Genomic DNA, 19,615 nt, shown 5'->3' on the forward strand with positions numbered 1-19,615 from the left:
TCATTTTATACTGAAGTACATTGCCATAAAACTCACATATCACTGCACCCAGGATACCAAGGAAAGCTGCTGGATTCATACAAGCACTGGCAAAGCCAATAGATTTCGCCTATGCAAATTCTATTGGCTTTGTCAATGTCTTTTTACATAGTGCACAGCTTTTGATAAAGCATCACTTAAAGTGAAAAATAAACAGCGATGTGAAACAGAAAAATTAAAAGCACGATATTGTGTGCAACATTGACCCCGTCATATCGCTTTTTTTTTATTTTACTTTAGGTCATGTTGCAAAGCAGATCAACTGTTCTGCAACATGAAAAAAAAATTATATACCCGATAGATTTTGCAAAGGCGAAATCTATTGGCTTTGCCAATGCTTGGTCTATGTGTGCTGCAAACTATCGCACACATGGAAAGTGCAAATAAATAAGAGAAATTAAGATATTTATCCTTGTTAAGCATCTCTTGGGTCGGCACACCATTTTGGCGCAAACCCAGGTTTACTGCCTTTAGTAAATCGCCTGTGCTCCACCCATGTAACATCTATCGAATGCAGTGTAATGTAACCCAGTGAAGGGTGCTGCGTTAGTTTTTTTTTTACAAAGCCACAAAAGTCGCTACAAATTGGCCCTTGCTTAACTAGGTAAATCTCAACTAGAATTTTGTGGCCTGGCTGCACCTAAAAAGTGGTGCAACCAGGATGCAAAATATTAGTAAATCTGGGCCTTACTATTCATTAGGACCAGGAAAATGTATATGACTCCACTCTATTTCTAGGAAAAGTGTGGAGTATTATTTTGGGAGTGATCTACATACTTTCTACAGGCTCCGATTATTTGGAACTTTTTTTAGGTTGAGTCGAGGAACTTGTGCATCATGTATAACCTTTTACTCTAAGTTGGAGCATCTAATTGTTAAGGTAGAAGAGATTCAGCCACTCCATGTAATAGTATTTTCCTACTGAAAAAGTTGATGTGTGAAGATTATTACAAAACCTTTCACAAAACCATATATGTCAGTTAGCAAGAGTTGTGAAGAAAGGCAAAAAGGTTTCTCAGTTTATAGTAGTTTACTCCTCAATAAGCAGAACATAGTTCGTGTTGTTCTACAAAGGCGCACAAAAAAGAGATTGAGAACTCTACTAATGACAACATCATTTATACTAAAAGGATTAAAGAATAGCAAGTGCTGTTGTTTGAATAATAGAAGCATTGTTCACAAAGGTCTTACCAAAGCCTAGGATTTTATTTGTTAGAATAGAATGTATTTCCAAAGACTACAGCTTATTGCTTCCATTTATCTGAATATTGCTTGGGGTGAATCAGTGACTGAAACTAATTTAACATATATAATTAAGAAACTAAGATAGGTGATTCTGAATCAATGGCAGTGATACAGAGCTGAAAATTGTCCAGTAACTAAGATACTTTACTTTTTTCGATTCTGTAGCATTACCAGAATTTCGGTAATCACCAGAAGCTGTGAGGACAGCACCCCAATTTTAACACTTAGGCCCGATTATGAGTTGAGGGGTTGTTTATCGCCTCTGATAAATAGCGATACAACAAGATGTGTAATTTATCGAGTGTGATAAATAACACCTATTACAAGTTTATGGGGAATAACATGCAGATTTTGGTTTTTAACGCACCAAAAGCTGCATGATACGGTAAATACCATATGTTTTCCCCTGTTAAATTTCAGCATGTTTGAGCTGCCGAAATTTAACATTATTTCAAACAACTAAAGAGCGACAAAAATTAAATATAATCAAAACTAGGTAAAAATGAAGTACCTTATAACCCACATCCTGTTAAAGGGAGGGGAAAGGAAAAAGGGGGAACAAAGGCAGTTAGTGAGAAGAACTGTGAGTTGAAAATGAACCCTCATGCACCAAACAAGTCGGTGACTAGCTTCATCATTGGGTTCGTTTTCTTAAAGGGCTTGTGTATTAGTGCCCATATGTGATTAGGTGAGTTAAAAGAAGACACGGCTTTTCCCTAAACAAATTTTGATAAAGAGATAGCTGACCTTCATTAAAAACAAAGTGCAAACCAGACACCAAATGGATGAGTCAACTTGAACCAAAGTGTCCTACTTAAACAACGTGGTCGACATGTTTCTGCTATAGTGAGCTAATTACGCTCAACATTCATCAGGACCATAAACTATCCCACAGTGGAATACGCACCCTAAAGCGTAACCACTCTGTGGTGATAGACAATATACATACACACTCACGGAAATCCCGTGTAGACACTCCTTAAGGGTCTTCAATTCTCTATCTAAGTTGAAACTTCAACTTGGGCTCGTGGCAGGGGAAACCTTCAAGCCCGGAGTTATTTCGGCCAGACGACTACCCGCTCAGCACCTACTACGTTCACATCCACGGCCCGAATGATCAACTTTAGCCAAGTTATTTCACACATCCAATAAATATCGGATGCATTAAATACCTTCAATCTCATAATTCCGATCCATAAGTAAACAGAGGTTAACGCATGGTTTGGAATATTACGAGCAACTAGTAATCAGGCCCATGGTGGGGTGGAAATGTATGACTAGGTGCGGTTTAGTCATGTATCATATAAATCAGACAGTATTTGCTGATATGGAGAATTACTTGGATTGTTTCTAACCTGCTTGCTTTTTCAACAGATTGGGAATTTTAAAAAGTATCAGTGACGCTGTATCCACATGAGTTATGAAGTGTGGGCACACTATGTAATAACCGATACTCACCATTGTAGTGGTCAGACGAATGCAGTCACTGTTATTTGAAAGCACACCGATCGGTGCTAACGTAATCAGCAATCGAAACCACACTCTATTGTGCAGCAACCGTCCACGGGGCAATGCCTAAGGAGGAAAGGCAGCGCCATTAGTTACGGGCTTAAAAATGGGTGTATTGCGTCTTATCAAGGAGCTCCTTGATAAGACGCATTACGCCCATTTTTAACAGTGACTGCATTTGTCTTACCACTACAGTGGTGAGTACCGGTTATTACATAGTGTGCCCACACTTCATAACTCATGTGGATACGGCTTCACTGATGCTTTTTCTTTGTTTCTGTACATGCCGCCAGTACCCGGCTGGGCCAACTGTGAGTCAGTTTTATTAATTTTCCACGCATGGGTGGCAATTTCCTATAACTAAGGTACATTAGTCCGCTGGTCACACATTTTTACAATATAATTGCAACATTTACGCATAGTACTGATCCCAGGGACATATTACCAAGCAATAGCGATAATTATCACTATTGCTTGGTTAGAGACAAAAATCTACCGCTGAGCTGCGGCGATTTTTATCGCAGATAAACCTTGGTATTACCAAGGTTTATCGCAAATGCAATAAAAATCGGCCGCAATGCATGAATATCGCTGAAAAGTCAGCGATATTCATGCATTACCGAGCTAATGCTCTTGCTAATGCTAATGCTAAGAACTGCTCAGGGCAGGTGTTAGCTTTTGGAGATATTCGCGCTTAGCGCAAATATCTCCAAAAGTTGGTAATAGGAGATAGCGATGTTAGCGACTGTTTCCAGTCGCTAACATCTTGGCACGCCCACTTTGCATGTCATTATTGATAAATATCACTGACATGTAAAGTGGGGCCCAAGATGGTCGCTATCTCCTACTAGCTGCCGCTAACTGGTGTAAGCAACAGCTAGGTAATAGGGAGATCATTTTATCTCCGCTTTCTTGGCTTTTGAAGCCAAAGAAGCAGAGATAACCCCCTTGATAATATGCCCCCCAGTTTCCTTAATTCACTTATAAATGATCTCTATTGCCCTGTCATAATGTGACCCTTATCCCTACGGGTCGAAACGCCGTCGACGCCATAGGAATTGAACCATAACAACAGTGTCTATGACTGTAGATAGGCTCTGTGCGATTATTGCCTGTATCATTGGCTTTGGTCATTTTCCTTCCCCTCTTTTAGGTTATCCCATAGAAACCACTGTACAATATGTATTCACCTTGAGTTGTTTTTGTTTCTGGTTCTCACAACAACACTTGGGACACTTTGCACCCCCTTTTTCTGGATATTATGTGTATAAATGTATATAAATGTATATTGATGCTACTAATGCTTTGAAATACAAAAAGCCTTTTGATTACAAACTCGATATACTGGTTGTCTCCCTTTTTTTGCATCCCCTATAAACCCTCTTCTTGAATTTCTAGTCATTGTTTTAGCACTATGGTAGAAATCCATCATCCTTTTACTCTGTTGGTGCTTACAATCATTCAAATCTGTTTATGTCTAATGGTTGTTTCAGGACACTTATTTTACACTAGAATGACGCTGGTTCAATAAATGGTTATTGAAAAATGTCCCCACCGTTTATTCTGTGTATCTGTCTGAGACAAAGTGAGCACGAGTGACTGAGCGCAAAGTATCGTACTGTGCACACGATCCCTGATGGGACAGAGTTGCCATGTTCGATAGTTGCCAAGAACTATTCTCTCCTTGGTAAGAGCGGTTTCTAGTGGCACTGTGAGCTAGCTGGTATACAGGCTAACATACCCAGTGGGGGAGTCTAGAATCAGTCAGGGCACCAATCCTACAGTGTATGTTGTCTAAACGTACAGATCCTATATAGGTTTATAGGAACTACACAACATGGCAACTCCAACGTTGGTTTGGTACTTATTTAACGATCAAATCTGAGTAGTTCAGTTGAGCTGTTCTCAGAGACCCTTACTCACATTTACCCAGAGAAGTCTGGAGTGGGAAGGGAACTATCCGCCACAGCTGAGTAGGCATATCCTATGTATCGGCTGTAGGTTTGTCAAGCTTGAAGGACAAAAAGTTCCTATTGTGCATAAAACTTTACCTCAGTTTACTTGAAATGTTTTCATTCTTCAAAATAATGGCTGACAAAGAAGGCGCTCCTCCCGCACATCGTGCTGCAGCAAGGGAGTGAGAAAAGAAGGGGAAATCAATCTTTCTGAAAATGTCAGAACTGCCTTTACTTTAAAATTAGCAGACTATGGAGTCACACATAGGGGTGTGACAGTAACTTTCGTGATGGAGGCTCACTAGTCATACAGAACAGAGGTATTCTCTAAATTGTTCAAATTCCCACAAGCAGATGCACAATCAAATACATTTCATTCTTACACTGAAGATGAACCACCACATGAATACTGTCCGTATAAGGACTTTGAGATTCCACTCTCATACCAGGAGCACAAAAACTGGTTTAAAGGTGCCCTCAAACACACAAAAGAAAAAGTGAGACTCTGTCCGTTCAAAAGGGATGGAGCAACTTCACCAGTTCTAGTGGCCTACACACCACATCCAGACATTGACACAATGCCAGTAGCAGACTTTCGTCCACTTCATAAAGAAATAATACAACTTTACAGAAACCTGACACAGTGTTGATGAGAACACTCACACTTCAGTCAGCAAGGGCTACTCAAGCAGGACAAATTCAGGAATCTACAACTAAAAAAACACCACAAATGTTACACGCAGTTATGGGTAAAAAACCCACTAGACGTGAGGAAATTTCATTCTGGATAGCTCAAAAATCAACACAGCTAGAGGCAGTATTTCAACACACAAGCTCTAAAGAAAAACACAGAATGCTAACAATCTGATTGCCAATGGGGATAGCTCCCCAGATAGTTTGTCTCACACAGGGGGGCCGTTTTCGATTCCATATGTACCAGAACCCGTGGTATCCCTTCATTAGCAGTAATACCAGATCTATTAGGACAAATACAGAATGAGTATGGAGCAGAACCTTTTCAGAACTTAGGGATGAAATTGTTAAGAAATTGTGTCCAGGTGTCAGCTATTATATTGGCTAACATTAAAGCGGGTACAGCAGCAGTGGCAATACGCCAACGCCTGATAGATTTCACTCCTTTACAACAGGAACTTCAATTACCTAAAATTATTGAAGACACCTATGCTGAATTAGGTAGAGATAGTTTGGAAGCTAGAGCAACAAAACCTCAACTCATGGGTGTTCCTGAAAAAGAGAACACCAAGCAAGCACCCGATTCTTCGAAGAATAGGTCACAATCCTGGGGTGGTTCTCCTCAACAGAAGCCCTCCGAAAGGAGGTTCAACCTTAACCCCATGCATGCTCATGACGGAGCCGCTCCGTCATGAGCCGCGGTTGCGCTGTGCTCATGACGGAGCGGTTCCGTCATGGCCCTGCCGCCGCGCCTGCACGGCGCGTTCTATTGAGCGGGCGGGGCCATGACGGAACCGCTCCGTCATGAGCACAGCGCAACCACTCGCCGCCCTCCCTCCCCCCAGCGCTGCGGCTGAATTGCCGCCGCAGCGAAGGGGTTAAGAAATGTGATAACATATCAGGATACTGACACACGTGCCTTTCGTTCCAGGTTCTTCAAACAACTCAGAGAGAGAAGGACGGTCAGAACACAGACAAGAAGAGCCTACGAAGTCCAGAGACTCACAACACGCTTCAGAATATACTTTCAAAAAAGAGGAAAAGCCAAAATCAAAACCTCAATTTAAAAAGAAGAATGTAGCATGTCTTACAGTCAGACATGCCCAGAATTCTGAGGACTCAACTTCTGAATGGGGAATGGGCTCTGACTATGCTAGACAGTGCAGCAGAAGTAACAATAGCTCACCAGAACCTGATGGAATTTTTGGTAACAGCGCAGTTGAATGAGCATATCACGGTGGAGACACCTGATACCAGGATAAGTGTCCCGCATAGGTTACATGAAATAAAACTCCAAATGGAGGGGGACAAACACATCCAATAAATCAACTTGAATATCAGGGTGTAATAGAAACTTGCACCTCTTCAATGAATAATCCTTTGTTTCCAATAATAAAACCCGATAATCCATATTGTCTAGTTTTAGACTACAGACATCTCAATACATATATAAAAACATTTGTAGTACAGAATGCACAGCGCCGCATTAATTTACTATGCGGAAAAAATATAAAACAACACTAGATATCGCAAATCAAATTTTCTGCCAAAATATAGTGCCTGAGAGCAGGTATTTGACAGCAATCTCAGAGCTAGGTTCGCAGAGTCAATTTTGTCGACTCCCCCAAGGGTGTAAGAATAGCCCCAGGTTATTCTCCGCTAGTGTAACAGAGTTACTTCTGAATTTGGATGAAGGGGCATTGTCCTATGTAGATGATATTTATCTGACGGATGATGATTTAAAGGATTATTTGACAAGGGTGAGCAACATCATTTTGGGGTTCGCCTCTGAGGGCTACAAATTCAACGATAAAAAATAAAAAATAGCCCACCTCAATGTCCTATTTTTGGGACATGAGCTTTCAAGTGAAGGGAAAAGCCTGGCAGCTAACTTTTTAGAAAAGTGTGCGCTGCTCCAACCTCCCAAATCTTTGAATAATTTACAATCCATATTGGGGTTTTTAAATTTTGGCAGAACATACATTTTAGATGACGCAGAAAAAGTAAAACCTTTCTACAATTTAAAAAGACTTGATTTTTCAGTTAGGCATTGGACACAGGAACACGCAGATATCCTTTGTTCCCTACAAGCTTACATGATAGCATCAAAACACTTGCAGACACGAGTGAATAACCACAACCTGGTGATACGGGTCGTTCCCGGTTTATCAGGATATACTTACCTAACCTTCAATGAAGGTGAGACAGTACCAATCGCATACAAATCACACTTGTACACAAACACTGAAATGCATTTTGCTTCAACAGAAAAAGTTCTGACAGCAGTACAGACCACTGGAACAATAGAACGAGCACTGGCTCAGGGCAAATAAATAATTGTCGTAACCCCAGTACCAAGCTCAGAGGCTGTTACAAAGGCTATCGTGCCTAATGCCTTACATCTAAGATGGATACAATGGGTTAATTCTCTCACTGTCACAGATGCATGATACAGATATGACTCTGCACTTAAAACACAAGCCTTTCTGCAATATGAACAAGAATATCCTCTCCCTAATGAAATAATGCCTCTAGATTAGCATGAATACATTATTTACACTGACGGTTCTGCTCAGCCGGCCGTAGGAAGTAAACAGCAATACAGCGCCGCATGTACGATTGTGAAGGGTCGTATGCAGGAAGGCAAGTTCCATCCTAGCAATATGAAGACACAGTCTCTAGGAGACTACACAGCACAGCTAGCAGAATTAAAAGCCCTGTTACTGGCACTTATAAATATGGATGATCGTGGTTGTGTGTGTAAATTGATTGGCTCCAGCTTCAGTGTGTATATTCCAGATCACACACCTACAGAATATGATGCCACCCAACGTCTGCATCACCTTTCCTCTGAAATTCATCAGGATGAAGGCAACTGGTCCCTCACAGGCTGGATCTGGGGCCTCCTTTCCCAATGGGGATGGAGGGTCCTCATCTTCCTTGCCTTGGGAGTAGCTGCCCTAGTCTCCTGCTGTTTGTGCATTCAGTTCCTACCAACGCTCTGTGCAACGTGTGTTCAGACTCTCAAGCCTCAACCCTGTAACATTCACAACACCAATATGAAGATGATGCTCCAACAAGAAACAGATGATCTCATGAATATCGATGTTTCCTAGAAGTATTTGCCACTCAATGGCAAAAGGAGGGTCTGAGGAAAAGTGTCCTTCTTGTCGGCATTTATTTTGTGTCAGGACTCCATTCTTTTTGCATTGCCATTTCGTGTCAAACACCTCTGCACAACCCTCCTGGTCGTTTCTGCTGATGTCTGATGAAATTCTAACTGTCACGACCACCCTGCCCTTCCTGCTCCTTGTGGTTGAGCCAATTTTGAAAAAAGGAACAAAGAATTGGCCTCACCACCCTCGGACTGAACTCCTGCACACATCCATCCTGTTTCGCAAGACTTGGTCACGCCACCGTCCCAGAACTTGTTTCTTTCACATTTCCTGTTGTTCAAGATCTGTCTGTTCACCAACGTACATATCCTGTTTTGCAAGACCTGTTCGTAATCTTTTGTACCATCTGTTGCAGCCCCAGACCTGCCTGAACAAAGAATGGTGTAACTGCATTTTGACTCGGGGGCGCCAGGCCCCCACCTAAACTGGTTTCTTAAGGGGGGAAATCTGTATATAAGGCCTGTAAGCTGCACAGTGAAGCAGCAGCCTCCTCTGTCTTGTCTCCGACGAGCTTGAAACACTGTTCCATAGCCCGGGCTATTGGAATAAAACTTGGTTCCTCCTGCAGACAAAGGCTCCTGTGTCTCCTTTTTAGGTTGAGGTAATATCCGGTCACCCGAAGGCAGAACCGGAAGTACCGAGATTTTATGTTTCTTAGAGTGGACTATTTGTCCCGCCTCTGTTTTTGCCTCTCTCCCATTGGCTGGCTTCCTAAACGGAGGCCAGCCATTGGAGGAGAGAGCTGTCCCTCAGAATAGGCTCCGTCCTTTTCGGATTTGGAGGTGTGTTCGGTGTTCTCCTTTCCACTTTTAGGCCACGCCCATTCTGAGAACACCGAACACGCCCCCAATCCGAAAAATTTGGAACCTTCCGTCCGGTATTATTTTTTTTTTGTCTTCCCATGAGGATCGTCTCGCTTTCGCCGTGATGCAAGGACCGGCAGGTAAGCCATATTGTTTTTTTTGCTTACATTCTCTCCTTCGTCCCGCTCCCCCCCTCTGCCCGCAGCTCTCCTTTGTCCCGCTCCCACCCCCCTTCCTCCGCCCTCAGCTCTCCTTCGTCCCTCTCCCCCCTCCCCCTCCCTCCGCCTGCAGCTCTCCTTCGTCCTGCTCCCCCCTCCCTCCGCCCGCAGCTCTCCTTCGTCCCGCTTCCACCCCCCCCCCTCCACCCACAGCTCTCCTTTGCATTATTTACACCAGGCCAACTATTGCTGCCCGCCCGCCCCTGTCCTGCCCGCCACCCAAAACAGCTGTGTAACCTTCCCTCTCAGAGCCCTTTGGCACACAAGCACGTGTAGGGCAGTCGGTAGTTTCTTTTAAATCATTACTGTAATCACTCATACCTACAAATAAATCTTGCATTCTTACAGAGCAGGTACATCTCTTACATAGGGGGTTTGAACAAAGTCAAAAACTTGTCTCAACGTCATAATTTCGCTAAAGTACTTGTGATAAGCTGTGTTTCCTTCCTTTCCATTGGCTTCCAGCTGTTAGGCTCAAGATGACTCCCAGCCATAATGATCCTGAACAAAAGGAGGGAGGATGGCCCTTTAAATTATGCCTTTGTTTGTACCCGGCTGATAGTGAAAATCTGAAAGCCACGCCGCTGCCTGCAGGTTGCTGCATCCAATAGAATGCAGACAATGTATGGGGCTGCTGAATTGAGTCCTGGTGTTGGAAAATGACATCCAGACCAATTATGCATATTTACCTCAGCCCGATCCCTGGTCTGGCCCAGAACTGGGGTCCGTCGCGATCCCCCTACTTACCAGCACTGGGCAGTGTCACTGTTAGGAAGCAGAGGCTTCTTGTGTTAATGCGCTGGAAGTGCCATACTCAAGTGCAATAATACTAATGTGTGGCCCTACATTTAAGTAATTGCACGTTAACCCAATGGCCAATTATGGGATATAGCAGTACTTACTCACAATAAGGGTATTGTGTGCTAACTTTCTAAAGCTCATTACGATGGCTCGTGCACACTCAAGCCTTTTTACTCCCATAAGAGCCTGACAGTCTCGGTCCACTCTCCACGTATTAATTCCCAATTTTTTGTCAGCAAAAATGAGGATAATGATTCCTTTTAAAGTGTTTCAAAGGGGGTCAAGTAGAAAACGGTGAGGTCACGACAACTCTCTTCAGGACTCATCTACCAAATTAACATAAAAAGTTCCTAGAAAATTAGGATCGTTATCAATTTAAAACAAACTTCCCATCACATGTGCCATTCAAATGAACATGCTTTAGGTGTTCGAAATAACCCAGTACAACTAATTTTTTTTTGCAATTTGTGACTGTTGGCAATCATTCTAATATTAATGGATGTGCAGTTGAGGTATTTTATCAACGGGTCAGCTTTACCACAAACAAAATTGTGGAGTTTGCATAATGCAGTATATTGGCAATTAAAAAACGAATTGCACCAAACAGGAACGAAATATGTGTTATATTTGTCACAAAACAAACATTTGACCAATGTTCTTCGATAAATTATACTTTACAGTGCATTTTTCCGGTTCTCGGGGGAAAAAACAACATCAGCCTTCCTAAGAAGTCGACTTTTCTTTCACATAAAAAAACAATTTGATGAAAAAAGGACTCAGCTGGGTAACATAAAATATGGATCATTATGCGATGTATTTAACTTTGTTCTTTACTTGCCAGCTAATGAGCTTTGTAAACACATAGCCTGACTTTCCTACTGTCGGAAGACTCCGTCAGTCGAGTAAATGTATCCCGACCAGGCACACTAGGTGAAATGTCAGCAAGGGAAGTGACTATGACAGTTTTTGCCAATTGGCTCAATTTTGTTTTATTTGAACTGTGTCCTTCGTAAGGTAAGTTCTATACATGGAAGGGTGCATACTTGTAAAACATGGGATTATTTTGCATATATTGGAACAAACATTTAACCAGTGGAGGCTCCCCCATTGGGGCGTGGGGGCATCGCCCCATTGCTTTCTCGCAGTGCGAGAAGGCAGAAACATTAATGGTAATAACTACCATTTTATGGTTCTGCCTTCTCGCACGTCGAGAAAGCAGAAGTGCCTGGTTGGGGCTGGGCGGTCCTGCTTGAGGGCAGGGGGGAATGGCTTGCCCACTGTTGTGCATACTGACTGTTAGGTCGGCCCTGGGGCCGACCAAACAGTCAGTATGCACAACAGTGCGCAAGCCACTCCCCCCTGCCCTCGAACAGGACCGCCCACTCTCCCTTTTTTAGGTCGAGGTAATATCCGGTCTGCCGAAGGCAGAACCGGAAGTACCGAGATTTAATGTTTCTTAGTGTGGACTATTTGTCCCGCCTCTGTTTTTGCCTCTCTCCCATTGGCTGGCTTCCTAAACGGAGGCCAGCCATTGGAGGAGAGAGCTGTCCCTCCGAATAGGCTCCATCCTTTTCGGATTTGGAGGTGTGTTCGGTGTTCTTCTTTCCACTTTTAGGCCACGCCCATTCTGAGAACACCGAACACGCCCCCAATCCGAAAAATTTAGAACGTTGTGTCCGCCATTATTTGTTTTGTTTTCCCATGAGGATCGTTTCGCTTTCTCCGTGATGCAAGGACCGGCAGGTAAGCCATATTGTTTTTTTTGCTTACATTCTCTTTTTTTTTGTGTTTGCTTTCTGTGTTTCCCTGTGTTCTGTGAGCTGTTTGTCCCGTCCGATGTGTCCTGTTTGTCCCGTCCGATTTGTTAGCGTCACCATCCCGTTGTGTATGGCCCCCTTTTCCCGGTGTGCCCGTGAGCTCTGTTTGCAGTAGTGGCCGTCCCGCTTTCTCCGTGATGCAAGGACCGGCAGGTAAGCCATTTTGTATTTTTTGCTTACATTTTCTCTTTTTGTGTTTGCTTTCTATGTTTCCCTGTCTCCTGTGAGCTGTTTGTCCCGTACCGATGTGTCCTGTTTGTCCCGTCCGATTTGTCAGCGTCACCATCCCGTCGTGTATGGCCCCCTTTTCCCGGTGTGCCCGTGTCCTGTGAGCTCCGTTTGCAGTACTGGCTGTCCCGCTTTCTCCGTGATGCAAGGACCGGCAGGTAAGCCATTTTGTATTTTTTTGCTTACATTTTCTCTTTTTGTGTTTGCTTTCTATGTTTCCCTGTGATTCTCTCTTTTTGTGTTTGCTTTCTGTGTTTCCCTGTGTCCTGTGAGCTGTTTGTCCCATCCTATTTGTCTTCCCGGTGTGTCCGTGTCCTGTGCGCTCCGTTTGCAGTAGTGGCTTTCCCGCTTTCTCCGTGATGCAAGCTTTCTATGTTTCCCTGTGTCCTGTGAGCTGTTCGTCCCTTCCGATTTGTTAGCGTCAACATCCCGTCCTATATGGACCCCTTTTCCCGATGTTTCCGTGTCCTGTGAGCTCTGTTTGCAGTTGTGGCTGTCCGGCTTTCTCCGTGATGCAAGGACCGGCAGGTAAGCCATTTTGCATTTTTTGCTTACATTTTCTCTTTTTGTGTTTGCTTTCTATGATTCCCTGTGTCCTGTGAGCTGTTTGTCCCGTCCTATTTGTCTTCGTCACCATCCCGTCGTGTATGGACCCCTTTTCCCGGTGTGCCAGGTAAGCCATTTTGTCTTTAATTTTTTTTATGCTTTGAGATTGCGTTTCAGTTTTCTTATATAGTCCAAAGTTTTAGGTGTGTTTTTATCAAATGTTAGCATTAAATAAATGATACTGTGAAATTTTTTTAAATGCTCGGTACTTTTGACGAAAGTGTTTTTCTCTTCCCCCACACCACTCTCTTCCCCCACACCACTCTCTTCCCTCACACCACTCTCTTCCCCCACACCACTCTCTTCCCCCAAACTACTCGCTTCCCCCAAACTACTCTCTTCCCCCACACCACTCTCTTCCCCCACACCACTCTCTTCCCCCAAACTACTCTCTTCCCCCAAACTACTCTCTTCCCCCAAACTACTCTCTTCCCCCACACCACTCTCTTCCCCAAACTACTCTCTTCCCCCACACCACTCTCTTCCACACACCACTCTCTTCCCCACACCACTCTCTTCCCCCACACCACTCTCTTCCCCCAACAACTCTCTTCCCCCAAACTACTCTCTTCCCCCACACCACTCTCTTCCCTCACACCACTCTCTTCCCCCACACCACTCTCTTCCCCCACACCACTCTCTTCCCCACACCACTCTCTTCCCCACACCACTCTCTTCCCCCACACCACTCTCTTCCCCCACACCACTCTCTTCCCCCACACCTCTCTCTTCCCCCACACCTCTCACTACGTCACTCTCTCTCTCCCTAACTCTCTCACTAACACTCTCAGTACATCTCTATCTCTCACTACCTCACTATCTCTCACTACCTCACTATCACTCACTATACTACACTCTCTCACTAACTCACTACTCAACTCTCTCTTTCTCACAGCAACACAATATCACTACAACAGTAACTATCTCTCACTCTAACACACTACTCAAAATTCACTCTCTCTCTATCTCACTACCTCTCTATCACTACAACACTCTATCTTTTTCTATCTCACTCTCACTACCTCACTATATCACCACACACTCAAAAAAACTACATCACTCTCTCACTACCTCACAACTTCACTCTCTCTTTCTAAATTTCTAATTCACTCTTTCTCACTACCTCACTCTCAAATACACTAAGTCACTTACACTCTCTCTTTCACTACCTCACTATCTCACTACATCACTCTGTTTCTATCTTAATACCTCACAACATCACTAACACTCACTACTTCACTCTCTCTTTCATACATCAATCTTTCACTTTCCCACTACCTTACAACATCACTCTCCATCACTACCTCAATCCATATCTACCTCACTCTCTCACTATATCACTCACTCTCTATTTCAATGCCTCTCTATCTCGCTACCTCACTATCTCTTTGCTAATGCAATATGTCTAATGCAATATGTAAAACATATGCAAACACTTAAGCTATTAACAATAGAAATGACAATAACATTTACTTAGGGATAACAAAAAATAATAATAATAAGCAATGCCAATAGCTCTACCTATAATATTGCCGAGACCATTGCATTGTAAATGCTTGTTCTATATAAGGAGGGTATGGAAGACTTGGGCGGTTCTCCCGCCGCCGAGACCCAGTAAGTGGGTATAAACGGTTCTTCAGGGGTGAGCAGGGGTTATCTTTGGCGTGTAACTCTCTTGCCCTGACTAGAGGGGTGGTTTCTGCCTGGCTTAAGCAATGTAAGTGGCCTAACCCCAAATGGTGGCGGTTAGGGCTACAGCACGCAACAACAGTGATATTTTATATCATTCAGTAATATTTAATTCATATTCATCATGACATTTTCAAATTTTTCACAAAGTACATGAACCATTTTTACGAATACATCAATATGTGCATATTACATTTCAAGAACTTTTTATGTGACTGTTACAAAAGCAACCATAGATTTTGAGTACCCAATGCATTTCGGGACACAGAGTCCCTTCATCAGGGGTTCCTGTAAGAAAAAGGAAACTATTTATCCGATGCCTGTGCAGGTTCATTCAACAGAAAAAACTGAAACAATGCACAAAATTACTTAACTAATTCGACTGTTCAAAGAACTGCCCTATTCAATACACTATCCAACTAGATGTCCTCTAATTATAAAACAACTCCGGTTTACGTATTCAACAGCGATATTCTTAGACCAACATCACATCCATCAGGGATAATAAACTTGAATCGCTCACCTTTAAATTAAAAAAAACTGCTGATAGTTTTGTGGCAACTCTATCCTTTGTGAACTGCATTTTAAGGTGAGAGATTCAAGTTTATTGTCCCTGATGGATGTGATGTTGGTCTAAGAATATCGCTGTTGAATACGTAAACCGGAGTTGTTTTATAATTAGAGGACATCTAGTTGGATAGTGTATTGAATAGGGCAGTTCTTTGAACAGTCGAATTAGTTAAGTAATTTTGTGCATTGTTTCAGTTTTTTCTGTTGAATGAACCTGCACAGGCATCGGATAAATAGTTTCCTTTTTCTTACAGGAACCCCTGATGAAGGGACTCTGTGTCCCGAAATGCATTAGGTACTCAAAATCTGTGGTTGCTTTTGTACCAGTCACATAAAAAGTTCTTGAAATGTAATATACACATATTGATGTATTCGTAAAAATTGTTCATGTACTTTGTGAAAAATTTGAAAATGTCATGATGAATATGAATTAAATATTACTGAATGATATAAAATATCACTGTTGTTGCGTGCTGTAGCCCTAACGGCCACCATTTGGGGTTAGGCCACTTACATTGCTTATACAACTGTTTAGCAGGCAGTAATTCAGCACAGCACACATACCACACTAAATTGATAATTAGTTCAATTGAGTGCGGCCACCACCTACATTCATTATGCCTGGCTTAGGCACAAGCCCTAGCCAACCAGAAATCCCATTTCTAACACCAGGTATCCAGCTTATTGCTGAATTCAAGAAGAGAGGAGGCTCTGATGTGAAGTGGGAGGTCGTTCCAAGGTTTAGGAGCAATGTAGGAGAATGCTTGTCCTTCAGATCTGCTTCTGTGTATGAGTGGGGTGTGTGTTAGTAGGGGTCCTGTGGAGCGGAGGTGGCTGCATGGTTGGTGGGAAGAGATGCCACTTTTCCGGTAGATGGGACCTTGGTTGTGTAGTGCCTTGAATGTGTCTGTGAGGAGTTTGAAATGAGCTCGAATTTGTATCAGGAGGCAGTGGAGCTCCCTGATGTGTGGTGTGGTGTGAGTTCTGTGAGGGAGGTTGAGGACGAGTTTGACTGCCAAGTTCTGGATAGTTTGCTCTCTTCTAGTGAGTTGCTTGGTTTATCTCTGAGGGTGTTCTGGTAGTCCAACTTGCTGGCCAGTAGGGAGTGAGCGACCATTTTGATAGTGCTGCTTGGGAGTCATTTGAAGACCTTCTTATGCATCTTCAGTGTGTGAAAGCAGAATGGAGTGATGCTGCTGACTTTTGTGTTCATGTCCAGTTTGCGGTCGATCATTATTCCAAGGATTCTGCGTGGATGCTGGCTGTGAGTCCAAGTTTGGCTGGCCACCATTTGGAATCCCATGGTGATGTGATCTGAAAATCACTACTTCTGTCTTGTCGGTGTTGAAACAGTTGGCTTTAATCCAGTTAGCAATTTCCGTCATACAGCAAATAGCTGCTACTTACACCAGGGGAAGATAGGACAGACAATCGTGCTTTAGGAAGGGACAAGTGAGGATGACCAGAGACAAGCTCTAGTCATAACTAGCAAAGTGTTCCATCTTATGCAAAATAAAGAATCATTTCAAAATAACCATAGTCCAAGGGGCTTATTTAAAAGCCTCTTGTACCGCAGGTACGTCTCTTTTTGTGCACAGAGTGTAGACCCAAGACCCATATCTACGAGTCCATGAAGCCTTTTCATGGCCTTGTAGATATGGTGTAAGGCAACGCAGCACAAGGCGTTGTCTTACACTGCGTCAGGAAGGCATTCCAAGGGCGTTGTGGTGGGTGTTCCCATGCAACACCCATGGGTTTTGACACATTCTCAGATTTACAAGGATCTGTAAACCGGGGAATGCATCAAAACTGTACTCCTCCCAAGGGCAGGCGAAACGAAGAAAAATATATTTATTTCTCCTCGTTTTTTCCTCTTTCTACCTGTGCTACAGGAAGGTGCCCCTTCCTGTACAAAAACAGTCATGCCAACAACACACACATACTTGAACCATGGTACAAGGGTGCCTGCGCTGGCGCTAGGCACCTTATTGTGCATCAGAGCTGTCTGAAAGGGCAGGAATGCATAGTATCTCATAAATGCAGTGCATTCCTGCCCTTTCAATTTGGCATAAGGCAGCGCAGCAAAACCTCTTGCGGCACTGCCCTACGCCAAATCATTGTAAATGAGGCCCGAAGTATTTAGTTGAGATCTGATCTGTGAAGGAGGTGCATTGTGAGTTGCTGATCTCTACGAGAGGGGACCATATTTGAGAGAGCGCAAAATTTAGTTAGAAATTGTAGGGGTGCATCATATTCACCAGTAGTCCGCACCCACATATATAGAGGATTTTTTAATCGTGTTTAAATGTAATGTAGGGCTACGAGTTAATGTGTTAGAAACACGCATAGAGCAACGTAAAGTGTTTTGAAAGCATTAATGCCATGTTAACCTAGAAATGTCGTTTTGCAGTGAAGTATTATTCAATTAAGGGATGGTTAATAGATCATCATTGCATTCGCTGCCTTATTAAAATTAACCATTGTATTCTTATAAGGTGATAGAATTGCTTAGGTTTGAAAATGTACTTTTTGCTTTAAGGATAAAGGCCTAAAGAACGAAATGTATTGCTTGTGTTAGGATGTGATACTCATAAACGTGCAGAGGCCTAGTCATGAAAATCGTGTAGGCCAGAATGAAAATGCTTTGCTTGACAATAACCCATAGAAATGTTTTTGAGAAGGCTGCTTTTAGTTAAAGTCAATTGCAACATTATGAAATTGTGAGCCGACTCACATGCTTTCCTTTGCAGGTGCAAGACTAAGAACAGATTGTAGAAGAAGGGCCCATTGTGTATGAGTGTTAGGATGGTAGACCCAGACATGGAGGAGTGACTGCGGAATTTAGGGAAGCGACTTCAAGAGAAGAAGAGTCTGCAATCCAAGGACGTTTCAACGGACAAGGATGGAGGGATGTCGTAGTGGAAATTTCTGAAAGTCAACACCTTCGAGAGGGGCGTACCTTAGGGCGTGTCGCCTGTATTGTGGGGTTTTGTATTAGGGACAGCACCCCGAGGGAGAGGGCAGAGCAGATGCGCATGAGGGTGAAGGAAGCGGTTGGTCAGGCAGGGAGCTTTGCTATGAGGAGAGGTTCTTTGACTAAGTCCGAACAAAGTGAGTGTACTTCTTCGGAAGTCACCACGGCTGACACCTTTGATAGGAGGGAACTTGTTGAGTAGGGATGTCACCTAGTATAGTGTAGGGACAGATTAAACTGGATTTATTTCTTCCCTTTCAAATGCCTACTAAAACGCAGGTCATAGCAATTCTTGTTAGCCTGATGATTTTGGAATTGATTCTGGCATTGTTTCTTAGTCCACTCAGACTTTTCCGTAGGATTATGTTTGAATTAGTACCTGTTTATCTTCTGAACCTTTTGCTGAGGTGTTTATACACCCAACTGTTTTTGGCTTTATAATAAATCTTTGAACTTGATCTTTAGTCAGTGGTTCTTTGGGGAAATTAATGGAATTTGTTGAAATTGGTTGTCAACTGTTTAGATAGATTGCCTTCCACACTCTATGACAGATAAAAAGGTCTAGTCGACCTGTGATGGGATTCTAAAGAAATGTTGTTATGGTTCTAGAGAAATAATCCCGCCTTTCCAGTTGGTAGCAGAGTAGGATGGTTTATCTTCTGGAGTGTGGGTAATCTAGAGTAGGTTAAGATTTCCCAAAGGCCCATAGAGATCTGGAGATGAGCGTCCAGAAGATCGCGGACGGAGGATGGCGTTCCATGGAAAATGACAGAAAGTGACGGCGCGGCAGAAAGCAGTAGGTCATAAGAGTGAGTATGAAAAGGGTCATGCATGTTAGATTGCGGTGTGCATTGTATTGTTGAGTTGTATTGTCTTGCGGAGTTGAGTGCCTGTAGTGTGAAAGGAGATCAGGTTGTGAGCGCGCACAACCGGTGAAAATCTTAGGCTCAAGGAGAGTTTAAGTGGTTCGGGTGTATCGAACACCTATAGTAATTGTCGACCATTGTAAGGGGGTCATGAGGTACCACTGATCGCCCGCAGGACCGAGATAGGGGGAATACATTTGTGAGTGTGTGGGTGACGGATGCTGGTCGGAAGTTGCCGTGTGTTTGTAACCTATCAGTTGAGGCGATTGTCCGGTCATTTGGTGGACAGACATTTGCCAGTTCGGTGACAATTACAGTCAGACTGTGGACGTACAGTCAAAGAAGTGGTTGCTTGGTTGGAAGTGATCATTTCAAGTGTATGATTGGGACGCATGCGTTACCGGGAGACGAGGTGAGAGAGGAGGG

Source organism: Lissotriton vulgaris, chromosome 3_1, assembly GCF_964263255.1.
Source record: "Lissotriton vulgaris chromosome 3_1, aLisVul1.2, whole genome shotgun sequence".
NCBI classification, from domain to species: domain Eukaryota; kingdom Metazoa; phylum Chordata; class Amphibia; order Caudata; family Salamandridae; genus Lissotriton; species Lissotriton vulgaris.